The following is a 15,659-nucleotide window of genomic DNA, read 5'->3' as shown; positions in this document are numbered from 1 at the left end:
CTTTTTACAGGGTCTCTATCATGACCTGGGCTATATGTGCCACTGTGCCTCCTGGGATCTAGGGCGGACAGGTTACTTGTGATAATCCAGCTGTCCTGCCGGTTTCTGCTATGCCTCTTAGAGTCCAACACAGCCTCGGTCTTAAGGCTACCAGATTCTGCGCTCAGCCAGAGAGGTAGCCCAAATGCTGCTATGCTCCCCTGGTGTCACTCACCTGTGCTTCCTTCTCCTGCACGCTCACTAAACAATATTCTTCCTATCGTATTCTCTCTCTTTCTCCAGGAGCTGCAGCAACTTTAGCTGCACGGCCCCTTCAGTCCTTCCGACACTCAAGGTCTGACTGTTCTCTTCTCTGTCCTCTGACAGACTGCCTGACTTTCTTTCCCTCCAGACCAGAATATAGGGAAGTTCCCCTTAATCCTGGTTCAGAGCTCCCCCTTCTGGCCTGGAGTGTGAACATGTTGTGTGTATGGTGATTACCTGGTGAAAGAGATCTTCCTTCGCTTCCAAGTGTGACATCACTCTCCCCGTGAGGAAAGCAATGCCACTGTGATGACCAGGACCCTCGGGCAGCACACTAACAAGGCCTAGAGTAAGGTTCCAAGTGGGGTGACAGGCCCAACAACTACACCTGGTCAAATGATTTAACATTAGTCCAAATATTGGTGACACTCATATATTAAAATAACTCCTCCTAAGGCCAATATCTGGCACTGCAGCATTATCGCAGGACAGGAACATGTTTTTGTTGTTAAGGGATTCTTGCTGCCACTTACTGTCGCTCAGCTTCTCCTTCACCCAGTAATGATGCGGGCATGGCTGAATGTAAGTGCTGTGACTATTTGACAAGATATGATTCTTACATGAGGAAATCTTTGTAGGCCTCTTCATATTATCTATGCAGACATAGCATATGATAACCCAGCCTAGATCAAAGTGTTGGACAAATGGCGCATCATGTTGATTTGCTGACGTACCTTGTATAGCCAGAGAATATCTCTGGAAAGCAGAACCAGGATATCTGCACTGTTGTCAAGAACTGGTATGGTGTTGGCAATAGTCTTTAGATGAGCGTGATGAAGAGCAGCCTCTGGCATTGGGATCTCATCCATATTAGATGGTATCTGGTGTGGGTAGGGGTATCTCCACATTGTTTTCAAGAGAAGATACTATAAGTCCATTGGCTGTTCTCCCTGAGATCACTGTAAAACAATTCCTTAAGGTGTAAGGGTAAGCATTTCCCTTTAAATTGAACAGATCGAAGAGTTCTGACCAGTGGCGTAGGAAGAGGGGTGCGGGGGGTGCGGTCCGCCCCAGGCGGCACAATGCGGGGGGCGGCCGGCGCTGCAGGAGAAAGGAAAAAAAAAAAAAGACGCCCCTTTAAATCTTCGGGCGGTGCCGTCCGCCGCCACGACCAGGCTCCCCCCGCCCCTGGGCCCCCGCCCCCCGCTCTATACTCACCTCTCCTGGTTCCTGCGGCGCCGGCAGCTACAGCGTCCTCTGACTCTGCGACGTCTCAGAGCAGAGGGCGCGATGACGTCACTACTGTGCGCGCCGCTCTGCCTCTCTGTCCTGAGCGTCGCAGAGCCGGAGAGACGCTGACTGCACCGGACCTGCGCTAGGAACGGGAGAGGTGAGGATTTTACTTTTTTTTTTTTCTTTATGTCTGACTCTGGGGTCAATGCTGGAGACCATTGGGCAGATTGCTGGACACACCGGGGCAATACTGGAGACCATGGGGCAGATTGCTGGACACACTGGGGCAATACTGGAGACCATGGGGCAGATTGCTGGACACACTGGGGCAATACTGGAGACCATGGGGCAGATTGCTGGACACACTGGGGCAATACTGGAGACCATGGGGCAGATTGCTGGACACACTGGGGCAATACTGGAGACCATGGGGCAGAATGCTGGACACACTGGGGCAATACTGGAGACCATGGGGCAGAATGCTGGACACACCGGGGCAATACTGGAGACCATGGGGCAGATTGCTGGACACACTGGGGCAATACTGAAGACCATGGGGCAGAATGCTGGACACACTGGGGCAATACTGGAGACCATGGGGCAGAATGCTGGACACACTGGGGCAATACAGGAGACCATGGGGCAGATTGCTGGACACACTGGGGCAGATTGCTGGACACACTGGGGGTAATATGCTGGACACACTGGGGGTAATATGCTGGACACAATGGGGGTAATATGCTGGACACACTGGGGCAGATTGCTGGACAACATGGGGGTAATATGCTGGACACACTGGGGCAGATTGCTGGACACACTGGGGGCAGGACTTGGGGCATGATTGGAGACATGAGGCATGATTGGAGACACGGGGCAGGATTGGATCATGGGGCAGGATGGATACGATGGAGGCTGGTGGGGCAGGATGGGGAGATCATATGGGGCAGGATGGGGAGATCATATGGTGTAGAATGGATAGTCATGAGTGCAGGATACGAGAACATATGGCTGGAGCCAGGAATGAGATAAACGGGGCCAGGGTGGGGAATAGTGTTACCATAGGGGCTAATTAAGGGATATTATTACTGCAGTGATGTATTTATTTTATTTTTTGAGTATACTGTTTTAAATGGGGGGGCGGTCCTGTTATTGTGCAGAGTGACACTATATCGCCTTTTTGTCTTCATGTGGGGTAATGTAGAAGTTGTGAAAAATTAAGTAATGTGTTCTGCAAGCGGAGCTCGAGATAACTGTGTTATTTCCTGCAGAAACGAGTCCTGGCTGGAAGGAATGATGGCTGTCTGTGCTGGATGAAAGATGAAGGACTTCACCTAGAGACGTCACTGGTGAGTCAGTGTTACCTATACACTGACACTATACACTGTATACTATATTTATACATTTTAGTCCAAAAAATCAAGAACACATTCCTATGTACAGATATACAACAAAAGACCTATAGACTATAAAAATCAGGTCCCAGAATGCTAAAGTTCACAAAATAGAAATTTATTATTGACACACAGAATAAAATATTACTTTCATCATTTATAAAGACGTGCCTCCAATCCAATAAACGGCTTTACATGACATGCGGATATATCACAATAAAAGGTATAATAGTTTTACAAGGTAACACTTATCATGATTACTTTACCTTAATCTTATAACTGATGGTTCTATATATGTACCATGAGGGGCCACTAGTGTGTATAGGGGCATCAGTTTGTACCACAGTAAATCATATATACGTAAATCAACTGAAGTTTTTGAACAGTAACCATTAGCCAAAAATCCTAATCCAAATAAACTTCCCCCATGTAGCACCTAAGTGATGCATAAGCCCAATTATGTAAGAATAGGCAACTATGGCTAACCCTCCAAGACATATCAAATGGCAACAAAGCCTAAAGCAAAAATATATCCGCATGTCATGTAAAGCCGTTTATTGGATTGGAGGCACGTCTTTATAAATGATGAAAGTAATATTTTATTCTGTGTGTCAATAATAAATTTCTATTTTGTGAACTTTAGCATTCTGGGACCTGATTTTTATAGTCTATAGGTCTTTTGTTGTATAACTGTATACTATATACAGCGGTCCTGTGTACAATGTCACCAGTGATCTCTGTATTACCTCTACACAGACACTGCATACTAAGTACAGATCTCCTGTGAATACTGGCACTTATGGTGATAGTATTGTGTTTTTTTTTTTATTACTGATCAGTATTGTAGTATTCAGTCACTATGTGGTGGTAATATGTGGTCTGGAAATGGTGCTGTGGTATTTGTCCCTTGTATGTAGTATTATTCGGTCACTATGTGGTCTGGTCACGGTGTGGTGGTATTAAGTCACAGGTTTGGCATGTGGGGGTGACACTATTAGGCCCAGTTTAAGTTCTACAAAACAGGAAAACCATTTTTGGTAACCTTTGTGTGTATTGAGCCGGGGGAGGGGGGGGGCGCCAAACTCGGGAACAGCCCCGGGCGGCAAAAGCTCTAGCTACGCCTCTGGTTCTGACCTTGCAAGTGAGTGGTTGCTCTGATCGTCCAGGATAGCGTACACCCTTATGGTTTTCTCCAGTGAACCTCAGATATACTTTTGGAGCACCCCCAGACACAGGGCCACGAGTTCTCGGTACCGGGCCTCTCTCATTCGGTTCTGAGGCTGTCACGGTGGCTAGACCCGGTCCGTGACCCTGCTAAGGGGCGTCCAATAAAAGGTGATAGGAGTCTGTCAAGGTTTCGTGACACCACCTGTGGTGTTCGGTCAGGGTGACCGACGCTGCTGTGGGGTCCGCTGGGGTGATGGAATGGCAGCTGGATGGTATACCTTCCCACAGGTGAAGTGTGTCCCCAGGGCTTCCCAGTAAGGTGGATGGTAATGGTGTGAGGTGTAGTCAATAACGAGGACACAAGGTTGCAGTCTCTTTACCTCTTTACTGAAGACTTCAGGATCCTCAATCCAGAGCACGCTTAACAGGGCTATCTGAGACCGGCCGGTCCGATGGGCACATCCAGAGTTCCCTTTGCAGGTGGAAATTAGTGCCTACCACTAGCGCCTGTGTGTTGTAGTGCTACCCTGCTGAGCATTTGGAATAGTCCTCACAACTGCTGTTCTCGTTCGTTCGTTCTTTCTAATTCTCTCTCGCTTGTTCCAGATGTTACTAGTTTCTCGTCCCCCAGGAATGTTATGGCTAGGACGCACCCGTATGACGGGAAGACTCTTAGCTCTTCCGGGACCGTAGAGACGCCCCTCTCCACGCGTTGCCCCCTATGTCTTCGTAGGAAATTTAAGGTAGACAGCCAACCTATAATTAACTGTCCTGCGGAGTTCGAAGTAAGGCCTAGAGTCAGTTACTCCCGCGGTGTTCCGGCCACCGGCTACGCGCCTCAGCAGGATGTTGCCTCGGTCTCACGGCACGACTCCTACTGGTTCTCCTTTGTGCTTGATCTTGTTTCTCACTGTTCCACAATATCCTTCCCTTCGTGTCTCTCTCCTGGGATACCGCCGCGGGGTGTGCAGGCGCGGTTCCGTAACGTCCTGTTCTGTTCGCTAGGCACCTGCCAGGTTCCCACGCCTGACAGGGACCCCCTTGTGTCTTCTCCCTGCAACACCCCCTGCCACGGGATGTTGCCTGAATCCAACCCAGTCAGCTTCTGACTAACTTCCTATCCAACCCCTAGTTTTACCAGTGTGAGGAGTGGCCCAATAAATAAAGCCTTTTTCTCCCCCTAGTGGCCGGAGTGTGAAGTGTAATGTGTGCTGGTGATACCTGGTCAGTAGAACTCCTTCAGTGCCATCAGACGTACCATCACTCCCCTTAGTGGCAGAGTGTCATACTGCAACGACCAGATCTCTGGGGCGCTGCACTTTCACCAAGTATATTTTCTCACAAGACTTGTCCCAGAGGCCTTCTCCGCTGATTTCTGTGTATGATGACGATACTGTGGTAGGACTTGTTGCTTGTTCTGCATCCTCCCTGCCATGGCTTTGGTGGGCAGGGAAGGTGTAAGGTTTGTATGTGGGATGGATGGAATGCTTGCACTTGGTCCTCATAGTCTGTCTTACAACGGTTACATATAATTTAGTGTAATATGTACATCCCAAGTAAGAGGGATAGACTGGGAACCTGTTTGTTGCAGCACCTTGAGTCAGCTGGCTAACCAGACAAAGCCACATAGTCCAATGTGAATGTATATCTCTGAGAGTCATACCCAGTTGAAGCCCACATTAAGCCAAGCCATGAGGCAGTGGCACCAGGCCAAAACAACAGGCAGCAGATAAAAACAAGGTTGAAGGACATAAAGCTAAACACCAGGCCACAGACAATACAGCTAACATGAGGCCGCAGACCATACAGCTAACACCACGCTGCAGACCGTACAGCTAACACCAGGCCGCAGACCGTACGACTAACACCAGGCCGCAGACCGTACAGCTAGCACCAGGCCGCAGACCATACAGCTAACACCAGACCGAAGACCATAGAGCTAACACAAGGCCGCAGACCATACAGCTAACACCAGGCCGCAGACGATACAGCTAGCACCAGGCCGCAGACCATACAGCTAACATGAGGCTGCAGACTATGCAGCTAACACCATCCTGCAGACCAAGCAGCTAACACAAGCCACAGACCATACAGCTAACACGAGGCTGCAGGCAATACAACTAACATAAAGCCACCATCAACCCTGAGGTTGCAGCCCTGACCCCATCCATGAGCCTCAAGGCTCCACATAAATTATGATGCTGTAGGCCAAACATCAAATTTGAAATAGTAGGTAGGGTTGAGCGAAACGGATCGGACAAATTCAAAAATCGCCGACTTTCGGCAAAGTCGGGTTTCATGAAACCCGATCCGATCCTAGTGTGGGATCTGCCATGAGGTCAGCGATCTTCGCGCCAAAGTCGCGTTTTGTATGACGCTTTCAGTGCCATTTTTCAGCCAATGAAGGAGGACGCAGAGTGTGGGCAGCATCATGACATAGGTCTCGGTCCCCACCATCTTAGAGAAGGGCATGACAGTGATTGGCTTGCTTTCTGCGGCGTCACAGGGGCTATAAAGAGGCGTGCACGCCGACCGCCATCTTACTTCTGCCGATCGTAGCATAGGGAGAAGTTGCCGCAGCTGCATCAGAAGAAGGGATATAGTTAGGAAGGGAAGATTAAGCCCCAAAACTGCTTGTGCTGTAGCGATTTCCACTGTCCAACACCACCATTTGTTTGCAGGGACAGTGGAGGCTATATTTTTGTGCATCAGCTCTGTAGCTTATTAGGCTGCCTTATAAGGCTCCCTGATAGCTGCATTGCTGATTGAACGCTGCTGTGCAAACCAACTGCTTTTTTAAAAGCAAAAATCCTGTTGCTAATTTCTGCACAGTTATCTTGTTTATTTGTCCACACTTTTGTGTGCAGCAGTCCTTTTTATTGCTGCCATACTTTTCCTGAGATCATTGTAGGGAGATTGAAATTGTACTACAGTCCTTGTATTTTTTCATATATCTTCCAGCCACTTTCTGCCACTTAGATTGCGTTGTTTTATACACTGGGCCTGAGTTTTGGCTCAGTCTCCCAAAAAAAAGGGGAGATTCAAATTCTCACAAAGTGGATCTACTGCAGTCCTGTTAGTTTGGTGTATGTCAGCCAGCCACTTTCTGCCACTTACATTGCGTTGTTATATACACAGGGCCTGAGTTTTGGTTCAGTCTCCCCCCCAAAAAAAGGGAGATTCAAATTCTCACAAAGTGGACCTACTGCATTCCTGTTAGTTTGATGTATGTCAGCCAGCCACTTTCTGCCACTTACTTTGCGTTGTTATATACACAGGGCCTAAGTTGTGGTTCAGACTCCCCCAAAAAAGGGGAGATTCAAATTCTCACAAAGTGGATATACGTCTGTCCTGTTAGTTTGTCGTATATCAGCCAGCCACTTTCTGCCACTTACATTGCGTTGTTTTATACACAGGCCTGAGTTTTGATTCAGTCTCCCCCCCCTAAAAAAGGGAGATTCAAATTCTCACAAAGTGGACCTACTGCATTCCTGTTAGTTTGGTGTATGTCAGCCAGCCACTTTCTGCCACTTCAAGCCAGCCACTTTCTGCCACTTACATTGTGTTGTTATATACACTGGGCCTAAGTTGTGGTTCAGTCTCCCCAAAAAAAAGGGAAGATTCATATTCTCACAAAGTGGATCTACTGCAGTCTTGTTAGTTTGGTGTATGTCAGCCAGCCACTTTCTGCCACTTAGATTGTGTTGTTTTATACACTGGGCCTGAGTTTTGGTTCAGTCTCCCCCAAAAAAAGGGAGTTTCAAATTCTCACAAAGTAGATCTACTGCAGTCCTGTTAGTTTGGTGTATGTCAGCCAGCCACTTCTGCCACTTAGATTCCGTTGTTATATACACAGGGCCTAAGTTGTGGTTCAGTCTCCCCAAAAAAAGGGGAGACTCAAGTTCTCACAAAGTGGATATACTGCATTCCTGTTAGTTTGGTGTATGTCAGCCAGCCACTTTCTGCCACTTAGATTGCGTTGTTTTATACACAGGCCTGAGTTTTGATTCAGTCTCCCCCCCAAAAAAAGGGAGATTCAAATTCTCACAAAGTGGATCTACTGCAGTCCTGTTAGTTTGGTGTATGTCAGCCAGCCACTTTCTGCCACTTAGATTGCATTGTTTTATTCACTGGGCCTGAGTTTTGGTTCAGTCTCTCAAAAAAAGGGAGTTTCAAATTCTCACAAAGTGGATCTACTGCAGTCCTGTTAGTTTGGTATATGCAGCCAGCCACTTTCAGCCACTTAGATTGTGTTGTTATATACACAGGGCCTAAGTTGTGGTTCAGTCTCCCCCCAAAAAAGGGGAGATTCAAATTCTCACAAAGTGGATATACTTCTGTCCTGTTAGTTTGTCGTATATCAGCCAGCCACTTTCTGCCACTTAGATTGCGTTGTTAAATACACAGGGCCTAAGTTGTGGTTCAGTCTCCCAAAAAAGAGGGAGATTCTAATTCCCACAAAGTGGATATACTTCTGTCCTGTTAGTTTGTCGTATATCAGCCAGCCACTTTCAGCCACTTACATTGTGTTGTTTTTTTGCACAGGGCCTGATTTATTGTTCAGTCTCCCAAAAAAAAGGGAGATTTAAAATCTCAACACATTTATATACACCTTCTACCTTGTTTTACAGTACCATATAACGGTTGTTATTTTGGTTAGATTTTCCAAAAAATGAGGAAGTCAGGTGGAAGAGGCCGTGGGCGGTTGTTGCGAGCTGGTACTGATGGTGGTGGTGGTGCATCTGGTGGTAGTGGCAAAAGCACAACAGCACCTAAGGGTGGAGGTGTTGAGCCAGCGTCATCGTCTGGCTGCACAAGGCCTCGAAGGCTCCCTTATCTGGGAGTAGGAAAACGGCTTTTAAAGCCGGAGCAACAGGAAAAAGTTTTGGCTTTCCTTGCTGACTCAGCCTCTAGCTCATTCGCCTCCTCTTCAGAAAGTTCCAAATATAAAAGCAGCGAGTCATCAGTGGATGCTCCCGGTCAGGAACAAGACATTTCCTTGTGTCCTTCACCGAAACCAAAAGTGAAGGATGCGTCAGGCGACACTGCAGGTTACTCCATGGAGCTCTTTACACATATCGTGCCTGGGTTAGAACGGGAAATTGTTAACTGCCCATTACAAGATGAATCGGACATGGAGTGCACTGATGCACAGCCACAGCTAGATTATTATGCTGTTCCATTGACTCAGATCACTACATTGCCCTCGCAGTGTACTGAGCCAGAATCTGACCCTGATGAGACTATGGTGCCCCGTCCCGAACGCTATAGCACCTTACACGGTGACACAGAGGAAGGTGCACATGACATTGAAGAGGAGGTGATAGATGACCCAGTTGTTGGCCCAGATTGGCAGCCATTGGGGGAAGAGGGTGCCGCTGCCAGTAGCGCACAAGTGGAGGAGGATGATCCGCAGCAGCCATCTACATCGCAACAACTGTCATCTGGCAGGCCCGTATCAGGCCAAAAACGTTTGTCAAAAACAACAACAGTTTTAGGACAGCGTGGCCATCCTGTGAAAGTAGCACAGCGTGCAATGCCTGAAAAGGTATTCCATAGTAGGAAGAGTTTAATGTGGCAATTTTTTAACCAAGATCCGAATGATCAGTCAAAAGTTTTCTGTAAGAAATGCTCAAAAACCTTTAGCAGAGGGAAGAATCTTCAAAATTTAAACACAACGTGCATGCTTAGACATTTAACCAGCATGCACTTGCAAGCCTGGACTAATTACCAAACGTCCCGTACCATTGGTGCACCTGCTCAGAATGAAGGTAGTCAGCAACCCTATATTGCTTCCCTCACTGTAAGCCCACCGGTTAGGACTCCACCAGCAGCAAATGTGGAGGTATCGTCGCAAGGCCAAAACAGTCGGAGAATCACAAGGTTATTGGTAGGAAACACTGTATGTAGGCCAACATCAAGAATACCATCACCAACCCTCTCTCAATCCGCCATGTTCACCACCACCACCGCTAATTCCACCATATGCAGCTCTCCAGTCCAGCTCACCCTACAAGAGACTTTCGATAGAAAAAGAAAGTACTCATCCTCTCATCCGCATACACAGGGTTTGAACGCCCACATTGCTATACTAATCTCATTAGAGGTGATGCCCTACCGGTTGGTTGAAAGCAAAGCTTTCAAAGACCTGATGGCCTATGCAGTACCACGCTATGACCTACCCAGTCGGCACTTCTTTGCGAGAAAAGCCATCCCAGCCCTCCACCAGCATGTCAAAGACTGCATTGTCCATGCACTGAGGCAATCAGTCAGTGGAAAGGTGCACCTCACAACAGATGCATGGACCAGTAGGCATGGCCAGGGATGTGACGTGTCCATCACGGCGCACTGGGTTAATGTGGTGGATGCTGGGTCCACAGGGGACAGCCATAGTGGGACAGTTCTGCCTAGCCCACGGTCTAGGAAACAGTTGGCTGTAGGTGTTCGCCACCCCTCCTCCTCCTCCTCCAGAAGCGAAAGCTCGTCCACAGAGCGCAGTCGCATGACCACTCCATCCGCAGCTGCCAGTGTTGCACACGAGGTGTCCCATTATTGAACAGCTAGTGGTAAGCATCAGCAGGCTGTGTTAGAAATGAAGTGTTTGGGCGACAACAGACACACCACGGAAGTACTGGCCGAGTACTTGCAGCAACAAACTCAGTCATGGCTGGGCAGTGTACATCTTGAGGCAGGCAAGGTAGTCAGTGATAACGGAAGGAATTTTATGGCTGCCATAGCCCTTTCAGAACTTAAACACATACCTTGCCTGGCTCACACCTTGAACCTGGTGGTGCAGTGCTTCCTCAAAAATTATCCGGAGTTACCAGCCCTGCTCTTGAAGGTGCGAAACTTTGCTCGCACATCCGCCGGTCGCCCGTACACTCCAGCCGTATGCTGAACCATCAGCTGAATCTTCCCCAGCACCGCCTAATAATTGACGTTGCAACAAGCTGGAACTCCACACTGCACATGGTTCAGAGGCTGTGCGAACAAAGGTGTGCTGTAATTAATTTGTGGGAGGATACACATACATGGGCAGGCAATTGGATGGCAGACATGGAGTTGTCTGGTGTGCAGTGGTCAAAGCTCCAAGACCTCTGTCAAGTCCTTCAGTGTTTTGAGGAATGCACATGGCTGGTAAGTGCAGACGATGCCATCATAAGCATGAGCATCCCACTAATGCGTCTGCTGATGCAAAGTTTGACGCACATTAAGGAGCTGGCGTCTGCAGCCGAGGAGGAGGGAAGCCTTGATGACAGTCAGCCATTGTCTGTTCAGGGAACTCTCCTGGACGAGGTGGTGGACGAAGAGGAGGAGGAGGAGGATGGGGATGAATATTTATGGGAGGAGGATGCTTCTCAGGGGGCAATAGAAACTGGTGGCGTTGCAAGGTCAGGTACAGGGTTTTTGCGGGACACAAGTGATGTTGATTTGCAAGAAAGTGCTCCTCAACCCAGCACAAGCAGTGAATTAACACCTGGAACATTGGCTCACATCACTGAGTATGCCTTGCATATCCTAAAAAGGGACCCCCGCATTATCAAAATGATGACCGATGACGATTACTGGTTGGCCTGCCTCTTGGATCCACGATATAAAGGAAAATTACAAAATATCATGCCACATGAGAACCTTGAGCAAATATTGGCTACCAAACAAGCAACTCTTGTAGACCGTTTGGTTCAGGCATTCCCAGCACACAGCGGCGGTGATGGTTCTCACACAAGCCATAGGGGGCAACATGGCAGAGGTGTAAGAGGTGCACAAATCCAAAGTGGCGTTGGACAGAGGAGTTTTATGACCAGGTTGTGGAGTGATTTCGCAATGACCGCTGACAAGACAGGTAGTGCTGCATCGATTCAAAGTGACAGAAGACAGCATTTGTCCAGTATGGTTACGAAGTACTTTTCCTCCCTTATCGATGTTCTTCCTCACAGGTCATTCCCCTTTGATTACTGGGCATCTGAAATAGACACCTGGCCTGAATTGGCAGAATATGCATTACAGGAGCTTGCTTGCCCTGCTTCTAGTGTGCTATCAGAAAGAGTCTTCAGTGCTGCTGGTTCAATACTGACCGAAAAAAGGACACGTCTGGCTACCCAGAATGTTGATGATCTAACCTTCATTAAAATGAACCAATCATCGATTTCAAATTATTTTGCCCCACCTTCTCCTGCTGACACGTAGCTTGCCTGAAAAATGTCTTGCTTTTGGCCTCCTCTTACAGACTTCTCCAATTCCTCCATTTGTGGCTGCTGAATGTCCACCATAGGCCATTTTTATACCTCCCTAAATGGGCTGACTTCCCCCACAGGGCCAAGGTCACCACCTGGCGCAAGCACCCGTGCGAGTGCCGTTTGCCTGGACAGGTGGGTGCGCCCACTCTTGGGCGACGGCACTGGCACAGGGTCCCTCATAGTACAATGAAGTGTCTCTGACACAACCAACATCAGACACACCGTCGTAATATGAGGTGCCCTGTGCCAGTACCGCTGCCCACGAGAGAGTGTTCCCCCCAGCTCGAACAGTGCTCTACCACTTGCAATACTTACCTCTCCCTGCTCCAGCACTGTGTAGTCTGTGCTATTAAATCCTTCAATGGCACTGCCAATACAAATTTGTTGAAATGATAGATGATAGTTAAAATATACAGGGGCCCTGGCCTCCATTTAGACCAGTTAATACTTTGCGCCTACTACCACTGTCTGCTACTCAGCAGAGGAGCCCACTCCAGTACCTAGCTATCCCGCCTGTTTAGTCCTGTTACCAATTTTGAACTGCTTTTAGCCTACTTTTGTATTTGGGCCTACTACCTGTGTCTGCGCCACTCATTACAATTGTCCTCCACAGAACAAAGCTATGCCGCCTGTTTAGTCCTGTTACCAATTTTGAACTGCTTAGCCTACTTTTTTATTGTGGGCCTACAAACTGTGTCTGCGCCACTCATTACAGTTGTCCTCCACTGAACAAAGCTATGCCGCCTGTTTAGTCCTGTTACTAATTTTGAACTGCATTTAGCCTACTTTTTTATTTTGGGCCTACTAACTGTGCCTGCGCCACTCATTACAGTTGTCCTCCACTGAACAAAGCTATGCCGCCTGTTTAGTCCTGTTACCAAATTTGGACTGCATTTAGGCTACTTTTTAATTTTGTTCCTACAAACTGTCTCTGCGCCACTCATTACTGTTGTCCTCCACTGAACAAAGCTATGCCGCCTGTTTAGTCATGTTACCAAATTTGGACTGCATTTAGCCTACTTTTTAATTTTGGGCCTACAAACTGTGTCTGCGCCACTCATTACAGTTGTCCTCCACTGAACAAAGCTAGGCCGCCTGTTTAGTCCTGTTACCAATTTTGAACTGCATTTAGCCAACTTTTTTATTTTTAGGCCTACTAACTGTGTCTGCGCCACTCATTACCATTGTCCTCCACTGAACAATGCTATGCCGCCTGTTTAGTCGTGTTACCAAATTTGGACTGCATTTAGCCAACTTTTTAATTTTGGTCCTACAAACTGTCTCTGCGCCACTCATTACTGTTGTCCTCCACTGAACAAAGCTGTGCCGCCTGTTTAGTCGTGTTACCAAATTTGGACTGCATTTAGCCAACTTTTTAATTTTGGTCCTACAAACTGTCTCTGCGCCACTCATTACCATTGTCCTCCACTGAACAATGCTATGCCGCCTGTTTAGTCGTGTTACCAAATTTGGACTGCATTTAGCCAACTTTTTAATTTTGGTCCTACAAACTGTCTCTGCGCCACTCATTACTGTTGTCCTCCACTGAACAAAGCTGTGCCGCCTGTTTAGTCCTGTTACCAATTTTGAACTGCATTTACCCTACTTTATAATTTGGGCCTCTATCTGTGTTTCCTCCTCATCCTGCCCATTGCCCAGCCACTGCTAGATGAGTTTGCTGGTACATTGACCCAGACCACTACATTCCCCTTGCACTCTACACAGCCTTAATCTGACCCTGCTGAAAGTCAGGTTCCCCTTCCCGCATACTATACCACCTTACATGGGGACAAACAGGAAGGTGCAGATGAAAGTGCAGTTTCCTTCATCAGGTAGGGGGCATACTCATTGGCACTGGCACAGGGCCCCTCATAGTACGCAAAAGTGTCTCTGGCAGTGGGAGGCGCCACCCGCCGTCAAACACACCGCTGTACTATGAGGGGCCCTGTGCCAGTGCCAACTAGTGTGCCCCCCCTGCTTACTCAGGATCACAGCACTTGCAAAGTTGAAATACTTACCTCTCCCTGCTCCACTGCAGTGACGTATTCTGCGTTTCCTGGGCCCACGAAAATCTTGAGCCAGCCCTACGCCCCCACAACTTTAGCCAAATGACCCCCTGTTTTCAATGCCTAACTATTATTATAAAGTAAATTAAGATTGACAAGCTTAAGAAATAAGAATTGATGTTTTTGGCATTAAAATGGGCACTGTGTTTTCCTGTCCTCCACTCACTGCGGACTTTGATTCCCCATTGACTTGCATTGGGTTTCGTGTTTCGGTCGGCCCCCGACTTTTCAAAATAATCGGCCGATTTCACCCGACCCGACTTTTCACAAAGAGAAAAAAAGTAAAAGTCGCTCAACTCTAGTAGTAGGTACTGGAGACATGAAATCTAGCTTTCCCCAAGCTAATGCTAACATTTCAGTGCCCAACTGGGCTAACATACTCACTGCGATTTTTGCTAGAGGCTGCTATAGAGGCCCCATCACACATAGCGACGCTGCAGCGATACCGACAACGATCCGGATCGCTGCAGCGTCGCTGTTTGGTCGCTGGAGAGCTGTCACACAGACAGCTCTCCAGCGACCAACGATCCCGAGGTCCCCGGTAACCAGGGTAAACATCGGGTAACTAAGCGCAGGGACGCGCTTAGTAACCCGATGTTTACCCTGGTTACCATCGTTAAAGTAAAAAAAAACAAACGCTACATACTTACCTATCGCTGTCTGTCCTCGGTGCTCTGCTTCTCTGGTCTGGCTGTGAGCACAGCAGCCGGAAAGCAGAGCGGTGACGTCACCGCTCTGCTTTCCGGCTGACCGGCGCTCACAGCCAGACCAGAGAAGCAGAGCGCCGAGGACAGACAGCGATAGGTAAGTATGTAGCGTTTGTTTTTTTACTTTTAGGATGGTAACCAGGGTAAACATCGGGTTACTAAGCGCGGCCCTGCGCTTAGTTACCCGATGTTTACCCTGGTTACCAGCGAAGACATCGCTGAATCGGCGTCACGCACGCCGATTCAGCGATGTCAGCGGGACCTCAACGATCAAAAAATGGCCCAGGACATTCCGACACAACCAGCGATCTCACAGCAGGGGCCTGATCGCTGCTACGTGTCACACATAGCGAGATCGCTACTGAGATCGCTGTTGCGTCACAAAACTTGTGACTCAGCAGCGATCTCGCTAGCGATCTCGCTATGTGTGACGGGGCCTTAAGGGTGCTCTATGAGTCACGGCTGCTCCAGCCATGTGCTTAAGGCTGCTATGTCTGAAAGACAGGAAACCACTGAAAGAGGAGGTGGGAATAGCATTTGTAATTTTTGCTCTTGGCTTCCTGTCCAGGGATTGGGCAGATTCCTCTATCAGGTGCTGTCATGTGTGAGGGGAAA

Source organism: Ranitomeya imitator, chromosome 4, assembly GCF_032444005.1.
Source record: "Ranitomeya imitator isolate aRanImi1 chromosome 4, aRanImi1.pri, whole genome shotgun sequence".
NCBI lineage: Eukaryota > Metazoa > Chordata > Amphibia > Anura > Dendrobatidae > Ranitomeya > Ranitomeya imitator.
The sequence above is the reverse complement of the archived record's forward strand: the minus strand, read 5'-3'. Positions refer to the sequence as shown.